The following is a 12,132-nucleotide window of genomic DNA, read 5'->3' on the forward strand; positions in this document are numbered from 1 at the left end:
GACACATCATCAGTATGCTCCTTGAACCCTGTCATGACAAGGCTCCATGCCCTTTTCATCACAATGCTCCAAGAAGCCTGTAATCACAATGTTCCTTGCCCTTATCATCACAAACCTCCCTGACGCATGTCATCAGAATGCACAATGGCCTTCTCATCACAATTCTCCATGCCCGTGTTATCACAATGCTCCAAGAACCCTGTCATCACAATACTCCATGAATATTTTAAGCCCAATTCTCTATGATATTCTCATCACAATGCTCCATGACCCGTTTCATCACAATGCTCCATGCTCCTTGAAATCAGAATGATCCCTGACCTCTATCATCACAATGCTCCAAACCCTTGTGATCACATTGTTCCACAACACTTGTCATTGCAAAGCTCCATGATACCTGTCATCATAATACTCCATGCCCGAGTCATCACAATGCTCCATGAACTTTGTCATCACAATGTCCAATACACTTGTCATCACAATGCTCACTGACACTTGTCGTCAGAATGCTGCTTGAACCCTGTCATGAAGAGCTCCATGCCCTTTTCATCACAATGCTCCATGACCCCTGTCATCACAATTCTCCTTGCACTTTTCATCGCAATGCTCCATGTCCCCTGTCATAGCAAGCTCCGTGTGCTTGTCATCAATATGCTTCACGACGTTGGTATCCAAATTCTCAATGGCCCTTGTCATCACAGTGCTCCATGACGCTCGTCATCACAATTATCCATGGTCTTCTCATCACAGTGCTCCACGGTCTTGCCATCACAATGCTCCATGACACTTCTCATCACAATGTTACATGCTCTTGTCATCACAATTCTCCATGCACTTGTCATCACAATGCTCCATGACCCCTGTCATAGCAAGCTCCATGTGCTTTTCATCACAGTGCTTCACGAACTTGTCATCACAATGCTCAATGGCCCTTGTCATCACAATGCTCCATTACCGTTGTCATCACAATCCTCCATGACACTTGGCTTCACAATGCTCCATGCCATTGTCATCACAATGCACCATGACATATGTCATCACAATGCTCCCTGACACCTGTCTTCACAGTACTCATGACCTGGTCATAACAATGCTCCATGCCCTTGTCATCACAATGTGCCATGCCCACTATCATCACAATAATCCATGATACTTCTCAGACCAATGCTCCATGCCCCTATCATCACAATGCCCCATGCCCTTGTCATCACAGTGCTCCGGGACTCCAGTCATCACATTGCTTCATGACCTTTGTCATCATAATGGTCCATGCCCTCCTCATCACAGTGCTCTTTGAAATTTGTCACCATAATGCTCCATGAACTTTTCATCACAATGCTCTGTGACCCTTGTCATCACAATGCTCCATGCCTTTTTCAGTAGAGTGCTCCATGACACTTGGCATCACCATGCTCCATGCGCTTGTCAGAACAATGCTCCATGACCCATGTCATCACAATGTGCCATGCGCTTGTCATCACAGTGTTCCACAACCTTATCATCACAATGCTCCGTAAACATTGTCATCACAAAGCTCCATGCACTTCTCATCAAAATGCTCTTTCACCACTGATATCAAAATGTTCCATCATTAGTCATTACAATACTCCCTCACCCCTGTCATGACAATGTTCCACGGCCTTGTCATCACAGGGCTCATTGACCCTTGTCATCACAATGCTCCAAGACCCCTGTAATCACAATGCTCCATGCCCCTGGTCATCAGTGTGCTCCATGAGAGTTGTCATCACAAGGCTCCATGGTCTTCTCATCACAATGCTCCAGGACCTTGTCATCACAATGCTTCACGACCTCCTCATCAAAATTCTCAATGTCCCTTGTCATCATAAATTTCCAAGCCCTAATCACAATGCCCATTATCTTTGTCATCACAATCCTCCATGACACTTGGCATCACAGTGCCCCATGCCATTGTCATCGCAATGTAACATGACATATGTCATCACAATGCTCCCTGACACCTGTCTTCACAATACTCCATGACCTTGTCATCACAATGCTCAATACACTTGTCATCACAATGCTCAATACACTTGTCATCACAATGCTCCCTGACACTTGTCGTCAGTATGCTCCTTGAACCCTGACATGACAAGGCTCCATGCATTTTTCATCACAATGATCCATGCCCTTTTCCTCACAATGCTCCAAGACCCCTGTAATCACAGTGCTCCATGCCGTTTTCATCACACAGCGTCATGACGAATATCTTCAGAATGCTCCATGGCCTTCTCATCACCATGCTCCATGATATTTTCATCAAAATGCTCCATTCCCTTGTCATCAAAATGCCCCATGACCCCTGTCACCACAATACTCCATGAACATTTTCAGCCCAATGCTCTATGACCTTCTCCTCACCATGCCACATGAACCCTGTCATCACAATGCTCCATGACCCATGTCATCAAAATGCTCCATGAACCCTGACAACACAATGATCCGGGACTTTTGTCATCAAAAAGCTCCATGACCCTTGTCATCACAATGATCCATTCCATTGTCACCACAATGCTCCATTACCCTTGTCATCACAATGCTCCAAGCCCTTGTCATCACAATGCTCCATTACATTTGTCCTCACATTTTTCCATGAGACTTGGAATCACAATGCTCCATGCCATTGTCATCACAATGCACCGTGACATATGTCACCACAATGCTCCCTGAAACCTTTCTTCACAATAATCAATGACCTTGTCTTCACAATGCTCTATGAGCTAGTTATCACATTGTGCCATGCCCACTGTCATCACAATAATCTATGAAACATGTCAGACCAATGCTCCATGCCCCTTTCATCCCAATGCTCCATGCCCTTGTCATCACAATGCTCCATGACCCCTGTCATCACAGTGCTCCGTGACTCCTGTCATCAGAATGCTTCGTGACATTTGTAATCACAATGTTCCATGCCACTTTTCATCTCAAAGCTGCATGAACCCTGTCATCACAGTGCACCATGCCCATCATCATAATGCTTCATGCTATTGTCATCACAATGAAATCAAAATGTTCCATGACCTCTGACACCAAAATGCACCAAACCCTTGTGATCACAATTTTCCATAACACTTGGCATCACAACGCCCCATTACGCTCGTCAACACAATTATCCATGGCCTTCTCATCACAATGCTCCATGACCTTTGTCATCACAATGCTCAATACACTTGTCATCTCAATGCTCCCTGACACATGTCCTCAGTGTGCTCCTTGAAACCTGTCATGACAAGGCTCCATGCATTTTTCATGACAATGATCCATGCCCTTTTCATCACAATGCTCCAAGACACCGGAAATCACAATGCTCCATGTGCTTGCCTTGACAAAGCTCCATGACGCATGTCATCAGAATGCTCCATGGCCTTCTCATCACCATGCTCCATGCCCTTGTCATCTCAATGCTCCAAGACCCCTGTAATTACAATGCTCCATGCTGCTTTTCATCAGAACGCTCCATGAGACATGTCATCACAAGACTCCATGGTCTTCTCAAAATAATTCTCCAGGACCTTGTCTTCACAATGCTCCATTCCCTTGTCATCACAATGCTCCATGACCCCTGTCATCACAATACTCCATGAACATTTTCAGCCCAATGATCCATGTCCTTCTCATCAAAATGCACCATGACCCCTGTCATCACAGTGCTCCATGACCACTGTCATCCCTGCGCTCCATGACCCCTCACAACACAATGATCCGGGTATCTTGTAATCAAAAATCTCCATAACACTTGTCATCACAATGATCCATGCCCTTGTCATCCCAATGCTCTATGACACCTTTAATCAGAATGTTCCGTGACGCTTGTCATCACAATGCTCCATGACCCTTGTCATCATAGTGCTCCATGACCCCTGTAATCACAATGCTCCATGAACATTTTCAGCCCAGTGCTCCATGGCCTTCTCATCACAATGCTCCAAGACCCCTGTAATCACAATGCTCCATGCCCCTTTTCATCTCCGTGCTCCATGAACCCTGTCATCACAATGAACCATGCCCATCATCATAATGTTTCATGCTATTTTCATTACAATGAAATCAAAATGCTCCATGACCTATGTCATCACAATATTCCAAACCCTTGTGATCACAGTGTTTCATAAAACTTGTCATCACAATGTCCCATGATGCTCGTCATCACAATTATCCATGGTCTTCTCATCACAATGCTCCATGACCTTAGTCATCACAATGCTCAATACACATGTCATCACAATGCTCCCTGACACTTTTCGTCATTATGCTCCTTGATCCCTGTCATGACGAGGCTCCATGACTTTTTCATCACAATGATCCATGCCCTGTTCCTCACAATGTTCCAAGACCCATGTAATCACAATTCTCCATGCCCCTTTTCATCAGAATGCTCCATGAGACTCGTCAATACAAGGCTCCAATGTTTTCTCATCACAATGCTTCAGTACCTACTCACCAAAATGCTCCAGTCCCTTGTCATCACAATGCTCCATGACCCCCGCCTTCACAATACTTCATGAACATTTTTAGCCCAATGCTCTATGACCTTCTCATAACAATGCTCCATGAACTCTGTCATCACAATGCTCCATTACCACTGTCATCACAATGCTCCATGAACCCTGACAACACAATGATCCGGGACTCTTGTCATCAAAATGCTCCATGACACTTGTCATCACGATGATCCATGCCTTTGCCATCCCACTGCTCCATGACCCCTGTAATCACAATGCTCCTTGACGCTTGTCATCACAGTGCTCCATGACACTTGTCATCAAAATGCTCCATGCCTTTGTCAGCAAAATGCTTCATGACATTGCCATCACAATGCTCCATGACACTTGTCATCAAAATGCTCATTGCACTTGTCAGCACAATGCTCCATGACACCTGTCATCACAATGTGCCATGCTCTTTTCATCACAATGCTCCACATCATTTTCATCGTTATGCTCCATAAAACTTGTCATCACAATGCTCCATGCACTTCTCATCAAAATGCTCTCTCACCACATATATCACAATGTTCCATCACTAGTCATCACTATACTCCCTCACCCCTGTCATCACAATGTTTCATGACCACTGTCATCACAGTGCTACATGCCCTTATCATCAAAATATTCCATCACTAGTCATCACTATACTCCCTCACCCCTATCATCACAATGTTTCATGACCACTGTCATCACAGTGCTACATGCCCTTATCATCACAATGCTCCCTGACCCCTGACATCACAATGTTCCTTAACCCCTGTCATCAAAATGTTCCATGACATTTTTCATCAATTTGCTCCATGACCCTGTCATCACAATGCTCCCTGCCCTTGTCATCACAATGAACCACGACCTTGTCATCAAAATGCTCCTTGACCTTTGTCATCACAAAGCTCCATGACCCTTGGCATCACAATGATCCATGCCATTTCATCACAATGCTACATGAAACCTCTCATCACATTGCTCCATGCCCTTGTCACCACAATGCTCCATGACGCTTGTCATCACAATGCTCGATACTCTTCTCATCACAATGCTCCGTGCCCTTGTCGGTACAATCCTCCATGACACATGTATCACAGTGTTCCGTGCCCTAGTCATCACAATGTTCCATGCCGAATCTCATCACAATAATCCATGAAATTTTCAGAACAATGTTCCATTCCCTTGTCATCACAATGCTCCATTACCCCTGTCATAACAATCCTCCATGACCCCTGCCATCACAATGTTCCACCGCCTTGGCATCCAAGGCTCCATTACCCTTGTCATCACAATGCTCCAAGACCCCTGTAATCACAATGCTCCATGCCCTTGTCATCAAAAAGCTCCATGACACATGTCATCAGAATGCTCCATGGCTTTCTCATCACAATGCTCCATGCCCTTGTCATCACAATGCTCCAAGACCCCTGTAAACACAATGCTCCATGCCCATATTCATCAGAATGCTCCATGAGAGTTGTCATCACAAGGCTCCATCGCCTTATCATCACACTGCTCCAGGACCTTGTCATCACAATTCTCCATTCCCTTGTCATCACAATGCTCCTTGAACACTGTCATCACAATACTCCATGAATATTTTCAGGCCAATGCTCCATGACCTTCTCATCACAATGCTCCATGACCCTTGTCATCACAATGCTCCATGACCCCTCTCATCACAATGCTCCATGACACCTGTCATCACAATTCTCCATGCCCCTTGTCATTACAGTGATCCATGACGCTCTTCATCATAATTATCCATGGACATTTCATCACAATGCTCCACGGTCTTGCTATCACAATTCTCCATGCCCTGTTCATCACAATGCTCCATGCCCCATGTCATTACAATTCTCCACGTCCTTGTCATCACAATGCTTCGTGACACTTCTAATCACAATATTACATGATATTGTCATCACAATTCTCCATGCACTTTTCATCGCAAAGCTCGATGACCCCTGTCATAGCAAGCTCCATGCACTTTTCATCACAATGCTTCACAACGTTGTCATCAAAATTCTCAATGGCCCTTGTCATCACAATGCTCCATGCCCTTGTCATCACAATGCTCCATGATGCATGTCATCACAATGTTCCAAGCCCTTGTCATCAAAATGCTCCATTACCTTTGTCATCACAATCCTCCATGACACTTGGTATCACAATGCTCCATGCCATTGTCATCACAATGGACAATGACATATGTCAACACAATGCTCCCTGACACCTGTCTTCACAATACTCCATGACCTTGTCATCACAATGTTCCATGCCCTTGTCATCACAATGCGCCATGCCCACTCTCATCACAATAATCCATAAATGTTGTCAGAGCAATGCTCCATGACCCCTGTCATCACAATGCTCCGTGACTCCAGTCATCACCTTTTTTCAAGACCTTTGTCATCACAGTGGTCCATGCCCTCTTCACACAAGGCTCTGTGATCTTTTTCACCACAATGCTCCATGAATATTTCATCGCAATGCTCTGTGTCCCTTGTCATCAAAATGCTCCATGCCTTTGTCACCACAATGCTCCATGCCCTTTTCATCACAATGCTCCATGCGCACTGTCATCACTATAATCCATGAAACTTTTCAGACCAATGTTCCATGCCCCTGTCATCACATTGCTCCATGCCCTTGTCATCACAATGCTCCATGACCCCTGTCATCACAGTGCTCCGTGACTCCAGTGATCACAGTTCTTCATGACCGTTCTCATCATAATGGTCCATGCCCTCGTCACACAAGGCTTTGTGATCTTTGTCACCACAATGCTCCATGAATATTTCATCACAATGCTCTGTGTCCCTTGTCATCAAAATGCTCCATGCCATTGTCAGCACAGTGCTCCATGACACTTGTCATCAAAATGCTCCATGCGCTTGTCAGCACAATGCTCCATGACCCATGTCATCACAATGCGCCATACACTTGTCATCACAATACTCCACATCTTTATCATTGCTATGCTCCATAACACTGGTCATCACAATGCTCCATGCACTTCTCATCCAAATGCTCTCTCACCACATATATCACAATATTCCATCACTAGTCATCACAATACTCCCTCACCCCTGTCATCACAGTGTTCCATGACACCTGTCATCACAGTGCTACATGCCCTTATCATCAAAATGCTCCATGACACATGTCATCACAATGTGCCATGCTCTTTTCATCACAATGCTCCACATTCTTTTCATCGCTATTCTCCATAAAATTTGTCATCACAATGCTCCATGCACTTCTCATCAAAATGCTCTCTCACCACATATATCACAATGTTCCATCACTAGTCATCACAATACTCCGTCTCCCCTTTCATCACAATGTTCCATGACCACTGTCATCAAAATGCTACATGCCTTTATCATCACAATGCTCCATGACTACTGACATCACAATGTTCCATAACACCTGTCATCAAAATGTTCCCCGACACTTTTCAACAAATTGCTCCATGACCCTGTCGTCACAATGCTCCCTGCACTTCTCATCACAATGCACAAAGCTCTTGTCATCAAAATGTTTCATGACCTTTGTCATCACAAAGCTCCATGACCCTTGGCATCACAATGCTCCATGCCATTGTCATCACAATGCTCCATGAAACCTATCATCACATTGCTCCTTGCCCTTGTCATCACAAGGCTCTATGACGCTTGTCATCACAATGCTCAATGCCTTTCTCCTCACAATGATCCATGCCCTTGTCATTACAATCCTCCATGACCCATGAATCACCGTGTTCTGTGACCTTGTCATCACAATGCTCCATGCCCACTCTCATCACAATAATCCATGAAACATTTCAAACCAATGCTCCATGCCCTTGTCATCACAATGCTCCATTACATCTGTCATAACAATGCTCCATGACCCCTGCCATCACAATATTGCATGGCGTTGTCATCACAAGGCTCCATGACCCTTGTCAAAACAATGCTCCATGACCCCTGTAATTAAAAGGCTCCAGGCCCCTTTTCACCTCAATTCTCCATGAACACTGTCATCACAATGCACCATGCCCATCATCATAAAGATTCATGCTATTGTCATCACAATGAAATCAAAATGCTCCATGACCTCTGTCATCACAATGCTCCAAACTTTTGTGATCACAATGTACCATAACACTTGTCATCACAATTCCCCATGACGCTCCTCATCAAAATTATCCATGGTCTTCACATCACAATGCTCCATGACCTTTGTCATCACAATGCTCCTTGACATTTGTCATCAGTATGCACCTTGAACCCTGTCATGACAAGGCTCCATGCCTTTTTTATCACAGTGATCCATGGACTTATCATCACCATGCTCCAAACCACTGTAATAACAATGCTCCATGCCCTTGTCATCACAATGCTCCAAGGCTCCTGTAATCACAATGCTCCATGCCCCTTTTCATCAAAATGCACCATTACTTTTGTCATCACAATCCTCTATGACACGTGGCATCACAATGCTCCATGCCGTTTTCATCACAATGCACCACGACATATGTCAACACAATGTTCCTTGACACCTATCTTTAAAATATTATATGACCTTGTCATAACAATGCTCCATGCCCTTGTCATCACAAAGATCCATGACACTTGTCATCGCAATGTTCCTAGTCCTGGTCATCAGAATGCTCCATGGCCTTCTCATCACAATGCTCCATGCCCTTGTCATCACAATGCACCAACACCCCTGTAATCACAATGCTCCATGCCCCTTTTCATCTCAATGTTCCATGAACCCTGTCATCACAATGCACCGTGCCCATCACCATAATATTTCAAGCTATTGTCATCACAATGAAATCAAAATGCTCAATGACCTCTGTCATCACAATGCACCAAACCCTTCTGATCACAATGTTCCATAACACTTGTCATCACAATGCCCCATGACGCTGGTCATCACAATTATCCATGGTCTTCTCATCACAATGCTCCATGATCTTTGTCATCACAATGCTCAATACACTTATCATCACAATGCTCCCTGACAGTTGTCATCAGTATGCTCCTTGAACCCTGTCATGACAAGGCTCCATGCATTTTTCATCACAATGATCCATTCCCTTTTCATCACAATGCTCCAAGACCCCTGTAATCAAAATGCTCCATGTCCTTGTCATCACAAAGCTCCATGACGCATGTCATCAGAATGCTCCATTGCCTTCTCATCACAATGCTCCATGCCCTTGTCATCACATTGCTTCAAAACCCCTGTAATCTCAATGCTCCATGCACATTTTCATCAGAATGCTCCATGCCCTTGTCATCACAATGCTCCATGACACTTGTCATCGCAATGTTCCAAGCCCTTGTCATCAAAATGCTCCATTACCTTTGTCATCACAATCCTCCATGACACTTGGTATCACAATGCTCCATGCCATTGTCATCACAGTTGACAATGACATATGTCATCACCATGCTCCCTGACACCTGTCTTCACAATACTCCATGACCTTGTCATCACAATGTTCCATGCCCTTGTCATCACAATGCGCCATGCCCAATGTCATCACAATAAACCATGAAACATGTCAGACCAATGTTCCATGCCCCTGTCATCACAATGCTCCATGCCCTTGTCATCAAAATGCTCCATGACTCCTGTCATCACAATGCTCCGTGACTCCAGTCATCACAATGCTTCATGACCTTTGTCCTCATAATGGTCCATGCACTCGTCACACAAGGCTCTTTGACCTTTGTCACCACAATGCTCCATGCCCTTGTCATCTCAATGCTCCATGCCCACTGTCATCACAATAATCCATGAAACTTGTCAGACCAATGTTCCGTGCCCCTCTCATCACATTGCTCCATGCCCTTGTTGTCACAATGCTACATGACACCTGTCATCACAATGCTCCATGACACCAGTCATCACAAATTTTAATGACCTTTGTCCTCACAATGGTACATGTCCTCTTCACACAAGGCTCTGTGATCTTTGTCACCACAATGCTCCATGAAATTTTCATCACAATGCTCTGTGTCCCTTGTCATCACAATGCTCCATGCCTTTGTCAGCACAATGCTCCATGACACTTGTCATCAAAATGCTCCATGCGCTTGTCAGCACAATGCTCCATGATACATGTCATCACAATGTTCCATGCTCCTTTCATCACAATGCTCCACATCATTTTCATCGCTATGCTCCATATAACTTGTCATCACAATACTCCATGCACTTCTCATCAAAATGCTCTCTCACCACATATATCACAATGTTCCATCACTAGTCATCACAATACTCGCTCACCCCTGTCATCACAATGTTCCATGACCACTGTCATCAAAGTGCTACATGCCCTTATCATCGCAATGCTCCATGACCCCTGACATGAGAATGTTCCATAACACCTGTCACAAAATTCTCCATGACCCATTTAATCACAATGCTTCATGACCCCTGACATCAAAATGTTCCACGGCCTTGGCATCACAAGGCTCCATGACCCTTGTCATCACAATGCTCCAAGACCTCTGTAATCACAATTCTCCATGCCACTTGTCATCTCAATGCTCCATGAACCCTGTCATCACAATGCACCATGCCCATCATCATAATGATTCATGCTATTGTCATCAAAAGGAAATCAAAATGCTCCATGTCCTCTGTCATCACAATGCTCCAAACCCTTCTGATCACAATGTTCCATAACACTTGTCATCACATGCCCCATGACGCTCGTCATCACAATTATGCAAGGTCTTCTCATCACAATGCTCCATGACCTTTGTCACCACAGTGCTCAGTACACTTGGCATCACAATGGTCGCTGACACTTGTCATCAGTATGCTCCTTGAACACTGTCATGACAAGGCTCCATGCCTTTTTCATCACAATCATCCATTCCCTTTTCATCACAATGCTCCAAGACCCCTGTAATCACAATGCTCCATGTCCTTGTCATCACAAACTCCATGACGCATGTCATCAGAATGCTCCATTGCCTTCTCATCACAATGCTCCATGCCCTTGTCATCACATTGCTTCAAATCCCCTGTAATCTCAATGCTCCATGCACCTTTTCATCAGAATGCTCCATGCCCTTGTCATCACAATGCTCCATGACGCTTGTCATCGCAATGTTCCAAGCCATTGTCATCAAAATGCTCCATTAACTTTGTCATCACAATCCTCCATGACACTTGGTATCACAATGCTCCATGCCATTGTCATCACAATGGACAATGACATATGTCATCACAATGCTCCCTGACACCTGTCTTCACAATATTCCATGATCTTGTCATCACAATGTTCCATGCCCTTGTCCTCACAATGCTCCAACACCCCTGTAATCACAGTGCTCCTTGCCCCTTTTCATCTCAGTGCTCCATGAACCCTGTCATCACAATGCACCGTGCCCATCACCATAATATTTCATGCTATTGTCATCACAATGAACTCAAAATGGTCAATGACCTCTGTCATCACAATGCACCAAACCCTTCTGATCACAATGTTCCATAACACTTGTAATCACAATGCCACTTGACGCTGGTCATCAAAATTATCCATGGTCTTCTCATCAAAATGCTCCATGACCTTGTCATCACAATGCTCCAGGACCCCTGTAATCACAATGCTCCA

Source organism: Hyperoodon ampullatus (genome assembly GCF_949752795.1).
Source record: "Hyperoodon ampullatus genome assembly, contig: SUPER_X_unloc_1, whole genome shotgun sequence".
NCBI classification, from domain to species: Eukaryota; Metazoa; Chordata; class Mammalia; order Artiodactyla; family Ziphiidae; genus Hyperoodon; species Hyperoodon ampullatus.